The sequence below is a fragment of the Oryzias latipes genome, chromosome 14 (genome assembly GCF_002234675.1).
Source record: "Oryzias latipes chromosome 14, ASM223467v1".
Classification (NCBI taxonomy): Eukaryota; Metazoa; Chordata; class Actinopteri; order Beloniformes; family Adrianichthyidae; genus Oryzias; species Oryzias latipes.
The window spans coordinates 2,495,509-2,503,733 of NC_019872.2; the positions used below are offsets into that span (position 1 = coordinate 2,495,509).

An 8,225-nucleotide genomic window follows, 5' to 3' on the forward strand; every position below is an offset into this window, starting at 1 on the left:
CCGAAGACAAAGAAAGATTGTTCTGAAACTTTAAGTCAAGCATATTTTATGCCCAAAAAGTTTTAGTTGATTAAAACTTGATTCTTTTACTTAAACTAGTGTATTCATAACAAACAAATAAATATAAACTCTAATGTTTTTTTTTTTTATCCTTTTCATCTGCAAACTATGGACTGACCATGCAAAAGAAAAATCCTTGGGGGGGGGCTGTCATGATGCTTGTGTTGTGGGCTGCAGTGAGGCAGCTCAGGTCCACATCAGTCCAGACGCTGCTCCCTCAGAACTCTGGGACTTTGAGTGTTCAGAAGCTGATTTAATGGCTGCGAGTGCTGTTCCTGCCGGGGCAGCGGCAGGGTTTCATCTGTGGGGTCTGCCCGTCTGTCAGACAGACTCCCATAAAACTGTCTGGCCGCTTTGTGGCGGCGGCTCAGATCTGGCTGCTCATGCTCGCCTCTTTGGTATTCATGGGACACGGCGCTCCTTCAGCTGTTGTTGGGGGCTCTGTAGCACACACTGGTTAGGCAGCATCTACATTGTTCACTGTGACACCAAACAGGAGCACGGAGAGGAGGAAAACATCATTAGGGAGAGCTGGGAGAGGCTGTCAGAGGGAATCAGGTGTTTGAGGACACATCACTGATGTGAGCGCGTTAGCAGAACGGAGGCTTTCAGAAAATCCTGCAAACGGTCAACGTTTGAGAAGCAGGTCAAAGTAAAATGTGGACAAATTCCCCACTCCCAAGAAAAAGGAGGACCTAATTATTTTAGCAGCTCCTCTGAAGCCTGATCGTTTTCCATGTTGGGTTTGTCCTTTTGGGGGGTGGGGGGTGGTTCAACGGAAACCAGGCACCTTTCAACAGAAATGATTACACAAATACTACCACAAATGACAGATCTACCCACAGATTTAATTTTCATCTATTTTTATTTAAACTGCTACCTTTTATTCAATATTTCGAAAATATGTATTCGTTTCCGTTTGACATTTTGAAGGGAGTCAGGAGAAAATGGCTGCTTTGATGTGGGCGATCAGAGACGGACTGGTCAGCGGCTCGCACATGAGCAACATACATGACCGTGCAGCACATGCCTGCACAGACACTGTGCATGCTGCTTCAGGCTTTGGTCCATGTGTGCTGCACGTCTGCAGCAGCGTCAGCGTGAGCCGCTGCGGCATCAGCCTCACGACCGGCGCCGGCTCAATGAGTCCAAGTCAGCTGGTCTGGACCGATATTTCTAATTGTCTGATGTGTCACAACAGGACGGACATGAAGAGTGTCGGCTGAAGAGGTAGAACTGCTGGTTCTACTGCCTGAAGGCAGCAGTGCTGCTGTGGAGGTGTTTGGTTGTTATTTCTAAAATAAATCCTGCTAAGGCCGCTCAGAAACGCCGCAGCACGCCGTGACAGGCGGACACACAAAAATCCGACATTTGCCTCATACTTATCTGAGTTCCTCAGCATCTTCGCTACATTTTTAACAGAGAAACCGGCGCTGCTTGGTTACGACCCCACCCCTGGAACATTTGGTAGAAAGTCGATTGTGCCCTCCGCCCGCGTCCCAAGAGCCTAACCCGTGATTTTTTATCAAGAGAGCTCACAAGTTAGGGTCTCAGGGAGCAGGTGAAGTACGACAGAGTCTACCGTGGAGCTGCAGATGCTCTTCCTCCTCCTCCTCCTCCTCCTCCTAAGTCAGAACCTCTGCACACTTTCATGGCCCAAAGGCGCCGCAGCCAGAAGGTAACTCTCTGCGGTCCACACACAAAATGCTTTGGCGCTCTTGTCCTCCTTCCACCACTGCGGACAGCCTTTTTCTCACAGCGCTCAGCGTCTCTTCTGCACAAAGACATGCAGAGGTAAAGCGCTGCACGGACACCGGACCCTGGCAGCAAACAGGCGCAGAAACCACAAAGAAGCGAAAAAAATGTCCCCAGAGTGACACAGCAACCCGCACTGCCTGCTCAGTGCTAACTAGCCTTTGTGCTGGAGAAGGAACCCCCCACCCCCCACCCAAGCCAGCCAGCTTCTTTGTCTGAGAGAACATCAGCTGATCATCACTACATATTTCTTTCCGGACAGCTGGAGCAGAACTCGTCAGGTGGATCGGCGCTCGCTCTGGCGATGGGAGCAGATTCCGTCTGCGCTCCTCTCCATCCGCCCATCGCCTCGTCTGGATTTACCCAACATCCAGGTAAAGGTACACCTCTCACAACAACATGCTCCCTCCCTAAAATCTGAGACCTGCACACTTCCCTCCGCATGAACTCGCCGCCAAATGAGCGGCGGCCATGGCAGCAGTAAGTTGTCAGACTCCAATCCGACATGAAACAGCTCTGCTCCAATCAGACGCAGCAGCATCCACGCCTCAGCTGGCATCAAACTCCAGAAAATATTTACACATTCATGTGTCACTTTGATCCACCATTCCCACAAACACATTAACCCCCCCCCAAACTGAAACACAAGTCCCTCCACCTTTCCGAAAGCTCCTCCCCCTCAGTCCACAGAAACAATCTAAATAAATCCGTCTCTCTGGGGAACGCCAGGAAAAAGTGGGAAAGTAAAGGCTTCCGGAAACCACATGACGCGTTCCCCCATCTGGCCGCCGCCGCCTTTTGTTGTCCGTCTGTGAGTGAGGATGAGGAGGAGCAGAGGGGAAGAGCAAGGCAGCTGTAACTGAAGGGGGGGTGAAAGAAAGCGAAGCCGAGACGTCCGCAGCCAGGCGCAGGTCCGAGCGGTGGGACACCCCCCCTCACCGCAAAAGGACACCCCAGAGTATTGCTCGGTCTCTGCATCCCACCTCCCCCTCCAATTTTCTATCATAACTCCTCCCCCCGCCCCCACTCCAGACGCCGGGACATCATCCGTATCGTGACACTGTCATCTATGGCGCTCCGTGTTTCTCTCTTTCTTTCCCGCTCAGGTCCAACATGATGCGCCGCCGTCACCAAACACCCCCCCTCCCCCTCCTGACCCTTGCACCCCAAGCCCTGCCTCTGCTGCCCCCACGCCTCCACACCCAGCTCACGGGTCCTGTACCTGCCGTCGCCTCCCCGTCTGTTTCTGCGTCTGGAGCTGCCTGCCCAAAGTGAGGTACTGCAGCAGGAGTCTGCAGCGACAGCCCCCCTCCCTCTCTGCTGCCTCGCCGCTGAACACTCCTTGCACGCATCACTTTCTTCTCTGCTCACAGGGCGGCGGCGGCGGTGGCGTCCTGCACCATGGACCGTCACATGAAGGCACACGAATGCAGATGAATCTCAGCAGCCGCCATCGAAACCCAAAAACCACAAAAAAGAGCCCCCCAGTGATCTTTAATGGAGGGGGGGTGACGCTGCAGCAGCTCTGCTCAGAACAAACTGAAGCCCACATTTCCCCCCCTCTGGGTGGGTTTGCATGGGTCCCGGCCCCAGCAGGCCTGACACTCCTCAGAGGGGTGAACATCACTTCATGGCGCTTTTCTGAGCGCCGCCGCTTCCCCTGATTGTCTCTCTGAATGCAGGAGCTCCACCCTTGACTGCTTTTCTAATCTCAGACCTCCATCACCTTCAGCTCCAGCACAGATTGGGGTGGTGACCCTGTGTCACAGGGAGGGGGCAGGGATCTGCAAATGTTTTCATTGATTGATTAGAGCTTTTAATTCAGATGGAAAACAGCAGCGTCTTCACTGCAGCTCACCGAAAAACAAGACAAACGTCTAGAGGAGCGTTTCTGCGTTTCTTCTGAGGGGGGGGGGCAGAAACCTCTGCTCCAGCTTGAAGACAACAGCAAACCCTGTAGCCAAAGTCAAAAGCGTGGCCAGGTTGAAGTCTAAGGGGGTGTTTGTCTCGCTGCGTGTGACGCAGTGACTGGGGGTTGGGAGGCGGCGGGTGCCAGCAGGCGGCAATGTAGGTGATCAATCAGCTTCATTACAGACATGTCTCTGCAGTGTCTGGAGACGCTGCTGCATCCTGCACCCCCCCCCCCCCCCACCACCACCAACAAAAAACGCTAACGTCGCTGCAGCAGACTTCACACAAACCACGACTGGAGGGGCTGCTGAGTGTGGCTGCCGTCCTTCACCGGGACCGGAGAGGACCGTCCAGGGGGGAGGATGGGTCACGTTTACTGGACCAAAGGTCTCAAAGGCCAAACAGCTCCAGCTTCATCTGCCGATCCCAGGACGGGTCCAGACAACAGACCCACGCACATACAGATGCATTAAAGAGGAGGAGCAGGGCATGCAGGGGGAGGAGAGCAGGGAACAAGAGGCTCAACACCCCCAGCCAACCAGCCAGCGAGACATTCATGACCGTCATGTCTTGTCACGCCAGCTGTCCGGCCAGTCAGCAGATCCTGCCCTTGTCCCTGCCCTTCTCCGATCAATGGCATTGATCTGTCCCAGGGGTCAAGGGGCAAGAGCGAACCAAGGGGGGAGAGTGGCTGATGAGTCCAGACAGATCGATGACCCCTCCGTCTGCCACCGCCGGGCCTTTGGTTATCAACCAGAGCGCAGCAGCAGGAGCTGTGCAGCTTTGGGAGGAAATGATCTCCTCCAGGTCTGATCTATGTGAGATGGAGTTTACTGAGCAGAGCAGCACTCGGAGCAGGACTGACGGGGCTTGGGGCTCAGGCGATTTGTTGCTGAGGTCTCCACCCGGCTGTGATGTCAGGCTCCGGAGGCCAGTCACAGATCTCCAAAGAGCCTCAGAGGAGAGCTGCGATTGGCTGACTCTTCCCGTACTTAGTGACACGTTTGAGGAGCGCTTAACCCATTCAGGCCTAGAGCCTCCTTTTGTTTGTTTCTCTCTGAACCAACCCGTAGCATCACATCTCCTCAGGAAAAGCACACATTTTTAGATCAGTCCCTCAAAACAATGTTTAAAAAAGGAGAGCAAAGCCCACAACGATCAGCGTCAGATCAAATCTGAATGAGCTTGGAGTGAGGAATGCTGAGGACTGTGTGTCGAGGCAAAAACAGCACAACTTCCCTCCATGAAACAAAAGGTGCTGCACGAGGCTGCAGAGAGCTCTGAGGCTGCAGAGAGGACAGTTAACCGAAACCTGCCTGAGATGAGTGTCTCCAGGCTTTTCATCTGTTACCTTTAATGAGGAAAAAAAACTCTCATCTTACTGTTTATATTTTTTGCTAGAAATGTCCTCTTTCTTCACCGATCATCAATGCGGTCGATGAAGTTTGTTCCAACTCAAAACGACAAGCTTGTCCTCCTTTTCAGGAGAAGAAATCTCTTTCAAAGGGCGAGAATAGCTGTGACATGTTAGTGACATGCAGCAGCCCTGCTTCAGCCGTGATTTATGCGTGGGGAGGAAACGAGGGCACGGCGGGACTGCAGCGGGCCGAGGCGGCATAACCCCAGCTGCCATGCTGTCCCCCACACATCTGGAGGAACCACTGAGGAGAGTCGAAATGACGGGTTCCAGAGTAAACAGGCCCCTCGGCTCTGCCTTTCCTTCTCTGCAGCCCTCTGTCTCAGTGAAATAAAGCAAACCCTGTCTGGAATAACAGTCCCGTGTGACCTTCTGCAGAGTCCACTTTTCATCACTTCATCGGCCTGTTTTCCTGCCAGCGGGTCAAACAGCAGAAACGTGAACCCCCGCCATGGAGGCGGACCTTCCTGCCGGCGTTGTTGAAAAATACGGGATAGAAACACTTCTTGGGTTTCTGGGAATTACCAGGATCATGTTCCTGCACAGAAACCAGTTTTCTGATGGTGGCTGAGGCAGAGGTCTCCTCTTCACTAAAGACTGTCATGATGAAATGTTTAACCGCCAGTGGCCGGTGAGTTTCTGTTAAATCAACACAAACTTACTGAACAAAGAAAATCCAACATCAGAATTAGGTATAAAGCTCTCATTCATAAAACTGAACCAATTTGATTTTAATTCAACACAAATATAAATGTTGATTTTTAACGTTTCCATCCAAAAGCATTCCTTTTTTTGGTTCAGACAAACAGTCTTTATGGAAGTTATCATTTCCACTGAAGGAAGAAGGACCTTTCTTAAGTAAAATGAGAAATTCTTAGATTTAAACCAACAATTTAAACTAAAACTAATATTGAATTTTTTAATACAGATGGATTGATTTTAAATCATCGATTTTTTTAAACCCAGCTCCATCCAGAACAGTCAGCTAATAGGAGCTGCCCTTTGGCTGACGCACAGGTGCATGCTGGGATCTGACACTGATTTCGCTTAAAGACCAACTCCAGTGAAAATAATGTTTTTGGTGTTTCTAACATGTTCTTGCGGCCTTTTTCTTATGATGGACATATAAGAAAATTAATCTTAAAATTGTGTTTCTGAGTATTTATTCAAATAATTGTAATACAAATAATGCAGTTAGAAAAAGAGCTTATTTGTGCTTATTTGGGCTTCTCTCCTGGATCTATCCGGGTTAAAATACATGAGGGAATCTGAGCCTGAATTACAAAAACTAACAAACTTTTAGAAGCTGTAACTGGAAGGAGCAGCACTGTCCAGCAACATGAAGACACACTCCAGCAGTGATGCAGAATCTCAGCAGACGTGAAACAGGGTTCTTGATTCACCTGGACGGGTCAGGATCCAACAGTGGCCTGCTGGGACACTTCAGTCCTGTGTACTGATTCAGAGTCTGTTTCCACATGGTGGCTCAGGGCCAGACAGAGGAGGCGGTAGACGCAGCCATGCAGTCCACAGAAAACAGAGACCCCAGTGTCACCAAGACCAGCTCCAACCTGAAACTAGACCTCCCGTCACAAACGCTCATTGTGTGGAACCGTGGGCAAGGCGAGGAGATAACAGCCAGAAACGTCCGCGTTTTCCCACGCTGAGAAACGCCGAAAACAACTACTGTCTGATGGGAAAACTGGGACGACACAGCTTTAGAAAAGCGCCAGTTTTAGAGATCGAACCACAAACCCTCCAGAAAAAGGATCGAGCAAAAACAGCAGCAGCTGGAGAGGCTGTGCTGTACAACCACACAGGAATGTGACATTAAACAGAGCAGGGACACCCTGGGATTCTTGACCATCCATGTTCATGCTTACACCAAACCACTGAGCATCCTGGGATCTGCACACATGCGGCTGATGGACAGCAGGCCATGGAGCCACATGGAGGCCAGCGGGACTCTGAACGCCCAAAGAGCTGTGGCACAAACCCAGATCAAGACCGCAACAAGGAAACGTTGCATACGGAGGGGGCGCTCACAGCCGATCTGCAGCAAACCCATGACATCAGTCACTAAACACCCAGCATCATGACTCAGTTGTTCAGGACAGCTGGATGTTGTCCACAAACCAAACTGCACGCAGCAGAAGACCACAGGCGAAGTCCTGAACACACACTTTATGCTTATTGGTGGATGGAAAACCAATGAAAAGTGTGACCACTGCCGCCTACTGTACAGGGGTACAATCGTTCCTGTGAACACTGAAAAGGGGGAAACTAAAGAAAGAGAATAATGGAGCTTTAGCGGGAATCAATATCAACTGAATAAGAGACCTGGAGTGAGGGTGACATCATCCAGAGAAAATGATGTTCTTCCCTCTCCAACCAAATGAAGTCAACCCAATCGCCATTTTTCACCGCCATGTTGGAACGAGATGACATCGGTAAGCAGTGATTGGTCCGAATCAATCTGAGTCAACATTTCTATGGCAACCACTCTGGCCAATCAGGAGTGAGCCTGTTGGAAAGCCACACCCCGAGGTTTCAAACATTGGATGTGAGACCCCTTACTTTAATTGAGGCATCTGATCGGTCAGGTCATAACTTGAATAACTTGAAAAACAGGAAAAATCTCACAAACAAATAAATAATCAAGAAGACGTTAAGATAAAGGTATCAGATAAAGAATTGTCATTCTGATCAATGGAATGACTAACAGCAGTTCATTTCTTTATATGAGTCTACGGGATCTTGACTTCTTAGCGCTAGCAATAACTTCCTGTCTGGAATGCCAGAATGGGAGAGTCACTCAGTCCAGTTCTATTATACAATCAATGAGCAGTAGAAAATGACTGCTCTGAGTTTGTGTAATTTCTGTGGAAAATACAGACAAATACAACAGGATGCTGTTTCTGCTCATTTAACTCAACACGACACATAAAGACAAGAGTTGGTCCGAAGAGCAGCAGTCCATCTTTGATGATTATAGCAGAAACGACACCACTGTGAAGACCACTTCAACTGTGAAGAGGCTCTTGAAACCGAGGAGAGGGAATCAAGTAAACACTGACGTCAT

General features: G+C 50.2%; 1 non-coding gene across 1 annotated transcript; it reads right to left on the minus strand.

The window, feature by feature from the left end:
• Positions 1 to 1,534: 1,534 nt before the first annotated feature.
• Positions 1,535 to 1,642, minus strand: mir125b-2 (microRNA 125b-2). The gene has a single exon (NR_107167.1). It is a non-coding gene; the product is annotated as a microRNA 125b-2 (primary transcript).
• Between the last annotated feature and the right edge of the window lie 6,583 nt (positions 1,643 to 8,225).